The sequence below is a fragment of the Kogia breviceps genome, chromosome 6 (assembly GCF_026419965.1).
Source record: "Kogia breviceps isolate mKogBre1 chromosome 6, mKogBre1 haplotype 1, whole genome shotgun sequence".
In the NCBI taxonomy this organism is placed as follows: domain Eukaryota; kingdom Metazoa; phylum Chordata; class Mammalia; order Artiodactyla; family Physeteridae; genus Kogia; species Kogia breviceps.
Genome location: NC_081315.1, coordinates 108,427,427 through 108,438,266, shown reverse-complemented (window position 1 = coordinate 108,438,266; position 10,840 = coordinate 108,427,427). Strand labels below are relative to the sequence as shown.

The window sequence follows — 10,840 nt, the reverse complement described above, 5'->3', positions numbered from 1 at the left end:
GTGTTGGCAAAGTTATTTGCCCCACTCACCAATAAGCCATCAGACGCTTGGGTTAAGGGAATATCAGGGCATCTTGGGCTGTTTTTGGAGATTGACTTGATCTGGAAAAGAGCAAAAAGAGATAAGCCAAGGTGATTCCAAGTTAGAAAGTGGAGGTGAGGCTTCAATGCGTGGTAGTCTTGTCAGGAGGATGTAAACTTGAAGGACCATATCTTTCCTCATAGTTATGATGTGGAAGTGAGAAAAAGAATGCTTTTTTGTTTTGTTTTTCCTATAGCATGTGGAGGGCTGAACTACTCTCTTGATCTCTGGGCAAGCCAAACCCTGATATTATTCCTGACTCTTTTAATGAAGACCTGGAAAGTGGGTGAAGGGTGGTCAGAACAGAAGAACCAGAAATACCTGTTCTGCCTTTTGTCTGCATGAGGTAGAGGCAGAGAGACCAGTAGAGGGAGAGGTTCTTCCTCCTGCAACTATCTTCAAATAGATTCAAATAAATTTATTTTAATCTTAGTATAGAAAACAGATATAACATTGGAAAAAATAAACTTTGTGCTTTTAAGGAAATCAAAGAATGAATTTATTTATAAGTCAAAACAATGACTATTTAAGAGGGACACAGATAGACATAAAGGACAGGTGTCAGAGAAAAAGTTTTCAAAATACAAGGATTTGGTGAAACAAAGCTATAGAAGATTTAAAATGACATTGCAAGTAGTTATATTATCCTGGAAATTATTTTAGGAAAAAGAAAAGTAGAGTAAAGTAGTATAAATGTACAGGCAAAATTATAATTTACTATCTTATAGATGTTATGATTCTTACCTAGGAAAACAGATAATTAACTTTCAAAAAATTAAGAATAACAAGTGTTCACTCAGATGTTCAGGTGAAAGAATCATGGCATATAAATATTTGCTTTCTTATATGCTGACAATAAAAATAGAGAACAAAATGAAAAATACCTTATCGAAACATCATAAACATATTAATATACTTAGAATAAAACTTTAGAAAGGCTGTACAGTACTTATGTGAATAAAATGACAAAAAATTACCATTATGTGAGAGCAGTTGAATACATAGACATCCCTGGATGTAAAAATCTCAATTTTATATACATATAAAATTGAATTAAGCAGAAAAATTTTATATATATAAATATAAACATAAGTAATTAAATATTATGTATAATATAAAATTAAACTGATTAAATATATGTAATACTGTGTGACATATTACATATTTATATATCATATACAATATACTATATATAATACATAAAATAATACTACAATATGTTTATATATAATATATTCATATTATATATTTATATAGGAGGTTTATTGTATTTAAGAAACTTACCAAATATTGTACAGTGTCCATGTAAGGATTCAAACTTAGGTGGTCTGACTTCAGGGTCTTCATTCTCAACAGTCATGTTATAGAGAGAAGAAGGTAAAAAATACCTAAAGAACATGAAAAATTACACTTCTGAAAGCAAAACACAAATGTCTTTCAAAGATAATATTCCAACTTAATAATCATCAAAGACATGAAAATTAATCAAAAATAACAGTGAGACATCATGATTTGCCTATTGGATTGGAAATCACATAATTACTGGACAAGAGTAAAGAGGAGGCATTCACTAAAATTGCTTTTTGGAGCATAAATTGATACAACTGTTTATGAAGCTGATTTGCTAGTATATCAAAAGTCTTGCTTAGTTCTCAGGACTGTATGTAAATTCTTCAGTCTTTCCTCTCTTTCCAGACACCTGAAAGACTTGTTCTCTCCTGCACTTTTTGAAGTTAGAAGTAGCCATATGACCTGCTTCTGCCAAACTTGAGTAGAAATGCATCATTAGAAGGTAAGATTGCTTATGCTTTTATTACTATGAATATTATCATGATTATTATTTAATTAAAATAAACTAAAATGCCAATTACAAAGGAAAAAGATGGCTTGAATCTTACCAATAATCATCAAAAAGATCTGAAATAGAAAATACAGAATGCATAGCATGTGTGCAAATTAGAAATCGCACATATGTTGTGTAAAGACCATAGTTTTGTTAACACTGAGACAGAGACTTGCTTTTTATTCATACTACTCATATACTATTTGATCTTGAGCACATTGTTCAGCCTTTCTTTTTCTCTATAGTTTTACTCTATATAATGGCAGAATTAATATATACATCACTGTGTTATTGTAAGAATGAATATTATGAAGATTAAAATAAAAATATATAAATATATATAATATATAGTTATACACTCTATAACTATGTATTTTATATAAGTATGTATATCTTATTGCTCTGCCTAAAACAAACCTTAGCTCAGTAAATACATAGTAGCTTTTGATACTTAGGATTTACTTTATCTCCATATAAGAGAATGGAACACTGAAATAGCAGTATCTTCTGAAGACACCCTTTCTCTTCCATAAAATAAATCTGAGAGATGGTAGGCTTAAGGCTTGTATGGTAGCTTTTATCCTTTTCTTTTCTTTATCCTCAGGTTTCCACACTCAAAGTTGCTTCACAGTACAAAATTCATGTTAGAACCCCTGCTACCATGTCTCCATTTCATGTAGCAAGAGGTAGAGGGAAAGAAAAAAGGGACCTCTTCTCAGGTAAATCATCTTCCTGTTAACATAGCTTTAATGCGAATTCCACACAATGTATTTGCATACATATGATTGGCCAGAAATGAGTCCCATCTATAACTCTTTTCTCCCCATCCACATGCCTTTCTTCTCAGCCTTTCCCAGTGGGAGAAGACTCTAAGTAGCCAAAGTATGCAGGTACCTTAGAGAGAAGCATCCATAGTGTGTATTACAAAGGAAGCTATCTCTCATCCCCTGTCCTCCTTCAATTAAACGTTCTACTTCCCCTTAAGGTAGCCTATTTGTGTTCTTAACCCATACCCAAACTTTTCCTACTGTGACACACCTTCTCCAGCTGTCATCGAGACTAATACTTCCTGAGAATGCTTTCCATAAATGAATCCATCCTGTTTTCCCTGAATGTAGCCCCAACACCTTTCCTGGGACTTCACCTGTGAAATACTTCCCTCCAGAACTGACTTTCCCAAGTCACGCAGTGGAACCAGTACCCCTCATACAAATGCTATCTCAAACTTCACAACTATCTACATTCCTCAGTCCGCTTCTTAGAACTACCATTTTCTTTCCTTGTGACCTCAAAGAACTTAGTTTGCATTTATCTTGTGGACTCCTTCAGAAATGAAATCATTTTATATTTAATCAGGTCCACGTTTGAGTCCCACTCTTGACATTGAGTCGTTGAGGACAGGGAGGCTCTCTCTAACATGTCTGCTTTCCCTACATATTTAGCAGAGTGCCTGGTACATTCCTTGTTTGTTCATAGCATGATATATAAATATGGGTTAACTAAAAGTCATTGGCTTCCAAAATTTCCAAAATGACTTCCTCCAAAACTATGCTTATTTTTATTTCATTATAAAAATCAATTCAGAGTCATGAAATATAATTTGTAAAACAGAAATATATGGGAAGGGGAAGAACTCTCCCAGAACCTAAATTCTGCAATGGAAATATATTTATTTAGAGTCATTTTTATGAACAATTTAAACATGATTATAATTAAACTTTATATACAGTCTTTATCCAGCTGTTTCCCTTAATAAGGGAATGACATAATTATAATTTATGACATCCTCTTCGTGAGCATTCAGTTTAAATCTTGTATAAAATTCCATTGAGTATATATACTATATTTATATTATATATATATATATATATATATACTATAATTTGTTTAAGCATTCCAATTTTGTTGGTCATTTAATTGTTTCAAGTTGATTGGTATTATAAATAACTATGTTAATTTTTTTAACATAATGATATTTTTATATTTAGGATCATTTCTTTAGATAGAGTTTCAGAAATATAGTTGCTGGGTCTAAATGTACTAAGCTTTTATTATTCTATTAATATATACCATCAAAAGGCTTTTCATAAAAGTTGTACCAATTTTCTTACCCCGTTTATTTTACATCACCCTTGCCAGCATCAGGGATAATGATGGTAAAGATGATGATGATGATAATGCATTTTGTTTTATTAATCTTTTAGTGATTTCTGCACCAAATGTAAGATTGTTAGCACCAAAATATGAGACAGAATTGACACAGAACATTTCTTTCATTTTCCAATGTTTGGTCTATTTTAGCACTAGTAAGATAAAGTTGATTTATGAGAGAAAAGAAGTAGGAGGAAGAGGAGAAATAAAAGTAACAGATGAAAGGGAAGAGTAAATAAAAATGAGCATGTCTTTCCTTCTTTCATCTTTTAGAATTTTGATTATTGTAAGCATCATTATGTTTACATTTTATCTATTATTTTTATTGAGAAATAATTGCTACTAAGCAATCTCTTATATATTTTATTATGACCATGACATTCAGAAAGTTATTATAATATAATCCATTACCTTTCCAGAGAATAAAAGGAATTCTTTAATGATAACTTTTGTCTTTAAGATGCCATTAAATAGAGCTTAAGAAAGCAATTTCATTGTTAAATAACACCTCTCATTCTCAAAGTATCTAAATTATTTGCTTAACAATTAGTTGGATTATAGCAGTTTGATAATCAGAAGATAAATGAAATAAATGTTACAGACTCTATTTCCTTTAATATCCAAGTCTAGCTACTAAAACTCTTCTAATCTGGGGACATACAAAATCTTGCACCCATACTCCTTTACATCTCAGCTCAGAGACTCAGTGAATATTACACATCAGAGGAGCTCCTGTAAATCATCTGATTATGCCGTTCACCATTTCCTGCCCTGGCCCTGAGCAGTAAAATAACTTGTCCAAATTTGAGTATTCTTGCTTTCCACGCTGTACTTCTTTCATTTATACTCTATTGTCTTTGAAAATTAGTATTTTCTTATCTTTGTTTTGATCTTACTAATCTCCCTTTCTCCTCTTTAATTTAAATGATAAATATCCTAGTGAGGTTCTAACTATCCTTTGAAAAGTTCCAAGAAATGCCCAACAAAAGATTTGAGAAGTGCAGAAAAAGGAGAAATGGAGTGGGAAATATTAAAAATGAGTCATAATGTATATGACTTTGAATGCCTGGCAAGTTTGGCCCTGAGTAACACTGGCCAAAAGGGAACTGGAAAATAAATACCAGGTCTAGGGAAACAGACATGAATGGAGGCTGAAATTTGGAGGAGATTATCCAAAAGGTGGATTGTGGATACTGGGAGGTGGAATGCAAGCTTTTTTGCTTTGGCTGGTTACTGATTTGATTGTACAGCAGTGATCAAGCTTTCGTTTGTAACAGGGCTCCAGTCTGTGGCTGGAGGTTATAAAAGCATGGTCTTAGGTGAGAGAATTGGCAAGACTTATGCAGAATTAAGTCATCTCCTCAAGTTGTCAGAAACTCAGGGTAGAATTATAATTCCAGAAGGCAGCTTGTTTACTAACAAAACTGTGAGATAGGGTTGGTTAGGAAGTGGGTGACATGGCTTATTAAAATCTTATATTAGGATGGGTGAGTTTTAGAATCTACAACAAAGACAATACGTGGATACTTTCTGTGTAGGCATATGGCATGAGGAGAAAGATTAATTTTGACACCAAAGCCTTGAAAATAGGGTATGAAGAGGAGAAGTATTGGAATAATATAAAGTTGTCTTTTTTAATGTGTTCTAAGGATTAAAAACCTGGGTATTTTGGGGGTGGTGAGCAGGAGAGTTCATGGGACTAAAGTTTATAGTTTTGCTTTGTTTTGTTCTGTTTTTATTTTTTAAACATCTTTCTTGGAGTATAACTGCTTTACAATGTTGTATTAGATTCTGCTGTATAACAGTGAATCAGCTATATGCATACATAGATCCCCGAATGCCCTCCCTCTTGCACCTCCCTGCCACCCTCCCTATCCCACCCCTCTAGGTGGTCACAAAGCAGCGAGCTGATCTCCCTGTGCTATATGGCTGCTTCCCACTTGCTATCTATTTTACATTTGGTAGTGTATATGTCAATACTACCCTCTCACTTAGTACCAGCTTACCTTTCCCCATTCCTGTGTCCTCAAGTCCATTCTCTATGTCTGCATCCTTATTCCTGTCCTACCTCTAGGTTCGTCAGAACCATTTTTTTTTTTTTTTTTTTTTAGATTTCACACATAAATGTTAACATACTGTATTTGTTTTTCTCTTTCTGACTTCCTTCATTCTGTATGACAGACACTAGGTCCATTCACGTCATTACAAATAGTTCAATATTGTTTCTTTTAATGGCTGAGTAATATTCCATTGCATATATGTGCCACATCTTCTTTATCCATTCGTCTGTCAGTGGACACTTAGGTTGCTTCCATGTCCTGGCTATTGTAAATAGTGATGCAACGAACATTGTGGTGCATGACTCTTTGAATTATGGTTTTCTCAGGATATATGCCCAGATGTGGGATTGCTGGGTCATATGGTAGTTCTATTTTTAGTTTTTTAAGGAATTTCCATACTGTTCTCCACAGTGGCTGTATCAATTTACATTCCAACCAACAGTTCAAGAGCGTTCCCTTTAGTCCACACCCTTGCCAAGATTTATTGTTTGTAGATATTATGATGATGGCCATTCTGACTGGTGTGAGGTAATACCTCATTGTGGTTTTGATTTGCATTTCTCTAATGATAAGTGATGTTGAGCATCCTTTGATGTGTTTATGGCAATCTGTATATCTTCTTAAGAGAAATGTCTATTTAGGTATTCTGCCCATTTTTGCATTGGGTTGTTTGTTTTTCTGATATTGAGCTGCATGAGCTGCTTGTATTTTTTGGAGATTAATCCTTTGTCATTTGCTTCATTTGCAACTATTTCTCCCATTCTCAGGGTTGTCTTTTGTCTGGTTTTTGGTTTCCTTTGTTGTGCAAAACCTTTTAAGTTTCATTAGGTCCTATTTGTTTATTTTTGTTTTCATTTTTATTTTTCTAGGAGGTGGGTGAAAAAGGATCTTGCTGTGATTTAAGTTACAGAGTGTTCTGCCTATGTTTACCTAAAGAGTTTTATAGTGACTGGCCTTACATTTAGGTCTTTAATCCATTTTGAGTTTATTTTTGTGTATGGTGTTAGGAAGTGTTCTAATTTCATTTTTACATGTAGCTGTACACTTTTCCTAGCACCACTTATTGAAGAGGATCTCTTTTCTCCATTGCATACTCTTGCCACCTTTATCAAAGATAAGGTGACCATATGTGTATGGATTTATCTCTGGGCTTTCTACCCTGTTCCATTGATCTATATTTCTGTTTTTGTGCCAGTGCCATACTGTCTTGATTATTGTAGCTTTGTAGTATAATCTGAAATCAGGGTCCTTATAGCTCCAGCTCCGTTTTTCTTTCTCAAGATGACTTTGAGTATTCAGTGTCTTTTGTGTTTCCATAAAAATTGGGAATTTTTTTGTTCTAGTTCTGTGAAAAGTGCCATAGGTAGTTTGATAGGGATTGCATTGAATCTGTAGATTGCTCTGGGTAGTATAGTCATTTTCACAATGTTGATTCTTCAAATCCAAGAACATGGTATATCTCTCCATCTGTTTGTATCATCTTTAATTTCCTTCATCAGTGTCTTATAGCTTTCTGCATAGAGGTCTTTTGTCTCCTTAGGTAGGTTTATTCCTAGATATTTTATAATTATTGTTGCAGTATTAAATGGGAGTGTTTCCTTAATTTCTCTTTAAGACTTTTCATCATTAGTGTATAGGAATGCAAGAGATTTCTGTGCATTAATTTTGTATCCTGCTACTTTACCAAATTCATTGATTAGCTCTAGTAGTTTTCTGGTAGCATCTTTAGGATTCCCTATGTATAGTATCCTGTCATCTGCAAACAGTGACAGATATAATTCTCTTCTGATTTGGATTCCTTTCATTTTTTTTTCTTCTCTGATTGCTGTGGCTAAAACTTCTAAAACTACATTGAATAATAGTGGTGAAAGTGGACATCCTTGTCTTGTTCCTGATCTTAGAGGAAATGGTTTCAGTTTTTCACCACTGAGAATGATGTTGGCTATGGGTTTGTCATATATGACCTTTGTTATGTTGTGGTAGGTTCCCTCTGTGCCCATTTTCTGGAGAGTTTTTTTTTTTTTTTTATCGTAAATGTGTGTTGAATTTGATTGAAAGCTTTTTCTGTATCTATTGAGATTATCATATGGTTTTTATCCTCAATTTTGGAATATGGTGTATCACATTGATTGATTGATTTGCATTCTTGATATTGAAGAATCCTTTCATTCCTGGGATAAAGCCCACTTGTTTATGGTGTATGATAATTGTAATGTCCTGCTGGATTCTGTTTGCTAGTATTTTGTTAAGGATTTTTACACCTATGTTCATCAGTGATACTGGCCTTGTAGTTTTCTTTTTTTGTGACATCTTTGTCTGATTTAGGTATCAGGGTGATGGTGGCCTTGTAGAATGAGTTTGGGAGAGTTCCTCCCTCTGCTATATTTTGGAAGAGTTTGAGAAGGATAGGTGTTAACTCTTCTCTAAATGTTTGATAGAATTCACCTGTGAAGCCATCTGGTCCTGAGCTTTTGTTTGTTGGAATATTTTTAATCACAGTTTCAATTTCATTACTTGTGATTCGTCTGTTCATATTTTCTATTTCTTCCTTGTTCAGTCTTGGAAAGTTATACCTTTCTAAGAATTTGTCCATTTCTTCCAGGTTACCCATTTTATTAGTATGTAGCTGCTTGTAGTAATCTCTCATGATCCTTTAATTTCTGCAGTGTCTGTTTTTACTTCTCCATTTTCATTTCTAATTCTGTTGATTTGTGTCTTCTCCTTTTATTTTCTTGATGACTCTGGCTAATGATTTATCAATTTTGTTTATCTTCTCAAAGAACCAGCATTTAGTTTTATTGATCTTTGCTATTGTTTCCTTCATTTCTTTTTCATTTATTTCTGGTAGGATCTTTATAATTTCTTTCCTTCTGCTAATTTTGTTTTTTTTTTTTTTGTTGTTGTTCTTCTTCTTTCTCTAATTTCTTTAGTTTTAAGGTTAGGTTATTTTATTTGAGATTTTTCTTGTTTCTTGAGGTAGGATTGTATTGCTATAAACTTCCCTCTGAGAACTGCTTTTGCTGCATCCCATAGGTTTTGGGTCATCGTGTTTTCATTGTCATTTGTTTCTAAGTATTTTTTGATTTCCTCTTTGATTTCTTCTATGATCTCTTGGTTATTTAGTAACATATTGTTTAGCCTCCATATGTTTGTATCTTTTACATTTTTTTCCCTGTAATTGATATCTAGTCTCATAGCATTGTGGTCCGAAAAGATACTTGAAATGATTTCCATTTTCTTAAATTTACCAAAGCTTCATTTGTGACCCAAGATATGATCTATCCTGGAGAATGCTCCATGACCACTTGAGAAGAAAGTGTATTCTGTTGTTTTTGAATGGAATGTCCTATAAATATCAATAATGTCCATCTGCCCTAAAGTTTCATTTAAAGCTTGTGTTTCCTTATTTATTTTCATTTTGGATGATCTGTCCATTGGTGAAAGTGGGTTGTTGAAGTCCCCTACTATTATTGTGTTAATGTCAATTTCACCTTTTATGGCTGTTAACACTTGCCTTCTATATTGAGTTGCTCCCAAGTTGGATGCATAAATATTTACAATTGTTATATCTTCTGCTTGGATTGATCCCTTGATCATTATGTAGTGTTCTTTTTGTCTCTTGTAATAGTCTTTATTTTAAAGTATATTTTGTCTGATATGAGAATTGCTTCTTCAGGTTTCTTTTGATTTCCATTTGCATGGTATACATTTTTCATCCCCTCACTTTCAGTCTGTCTGTGTCCCTAGGTCTGAAGTGGGTCTCTTGTTCACAGCATATATATGGGCCTTGTTTTTGTATCCATTCAGCCAGTCTATGTCTTTTGGTTAGAGCATTCAGTCCATTTACATTTAAGGTAATTATCGATATGTATGTTCCCATTACCATTTTCTTAATTGTTTTCGGTTTGTTATTATAGGTCTTTTCCTTCTCTTGTGTTTCCTCCTTAAAGTAGTTCTTTTAGCATTTGTTGTAAAACTGGTTTTGTGTTGTGCAATTCTCTTAACTTTTGTTTGTCTGTAAAGCTTTTAATTTCTTTGTTGAATCTAAACAAGATCCTTGCTGGGTAGAGTAATCTTGGTTGTAGGCTTTTCCCTTTCATCACTTTAAGTATGTCCTTACACTCCCTTCTGGCTTGCAAAGTTTCTGCTGAAATATCAGCTGTTAACCTTATGGGGATTCCCTTGTATATTATTTGTTGCTTTTCCCTTGCTCCTTTTAATGTTTTATCTCTGTATTTAATTTTTGATAGTTTGATTAATATGTGTCTTGGCATGTTTCTCCTTGGATTTATCCTGTACTGGACTCTCTGCACTTCCTGGACTTGACTGATTCTTTCCTTTCCTATGTTAGTGAAGCTTTTGAGTATAATCTCTTCAAATATTTTCTCAGACCCTTTCTTCTCCTCTTCTCCTTCTGGGACCCCTATAATGCAAATGTTTTTGCATTTAATGTTGTCCCAGAGGTCTCTGAGACTATCCTTTTCATTCTTTTTTGTTTATTCTGCTCTGTGGCATTTATTTCCACTATTTTATCTTCCAGGCCACTTATCCATTATTCTGCCTCAATTATTCTGCTATTGATTCCTACTAGAGTATTTTTAATTTCATTTATTGTGCTGTTCCTCGTTGTTGGTTTCCTCCTTAGTTCTTCTAAGTTCTTATGAAATGTTTCTTGTATTTTCTCCATTCATTTTCTGAGATTTTG

The 10,840-nt window shown here is 33.5% G+C and overlaps 1 long non-coding RNA gene across 1 annotated transcript in view; it reads left to right on the top strand.

The window, feature by feature from the left end:
* Positions 1–2,574: 2,574 nt before the first annotated feature.
* Positions 2,575–10,840, top strand: part of LOC136794443 (uncharacterized) — a 191,860-nt gene continuing 183,594 nt past the window's right edge. Inside the window, exon 1 of the long non-coding RNA XR_010841205.1 lies at positions 2,575–2,643. This is a non-coding gene — a long non-coding RNA (uncharacterized lncRNA). The remainder of the gene's footprint in view (positions 2,644–10,840) is intronic.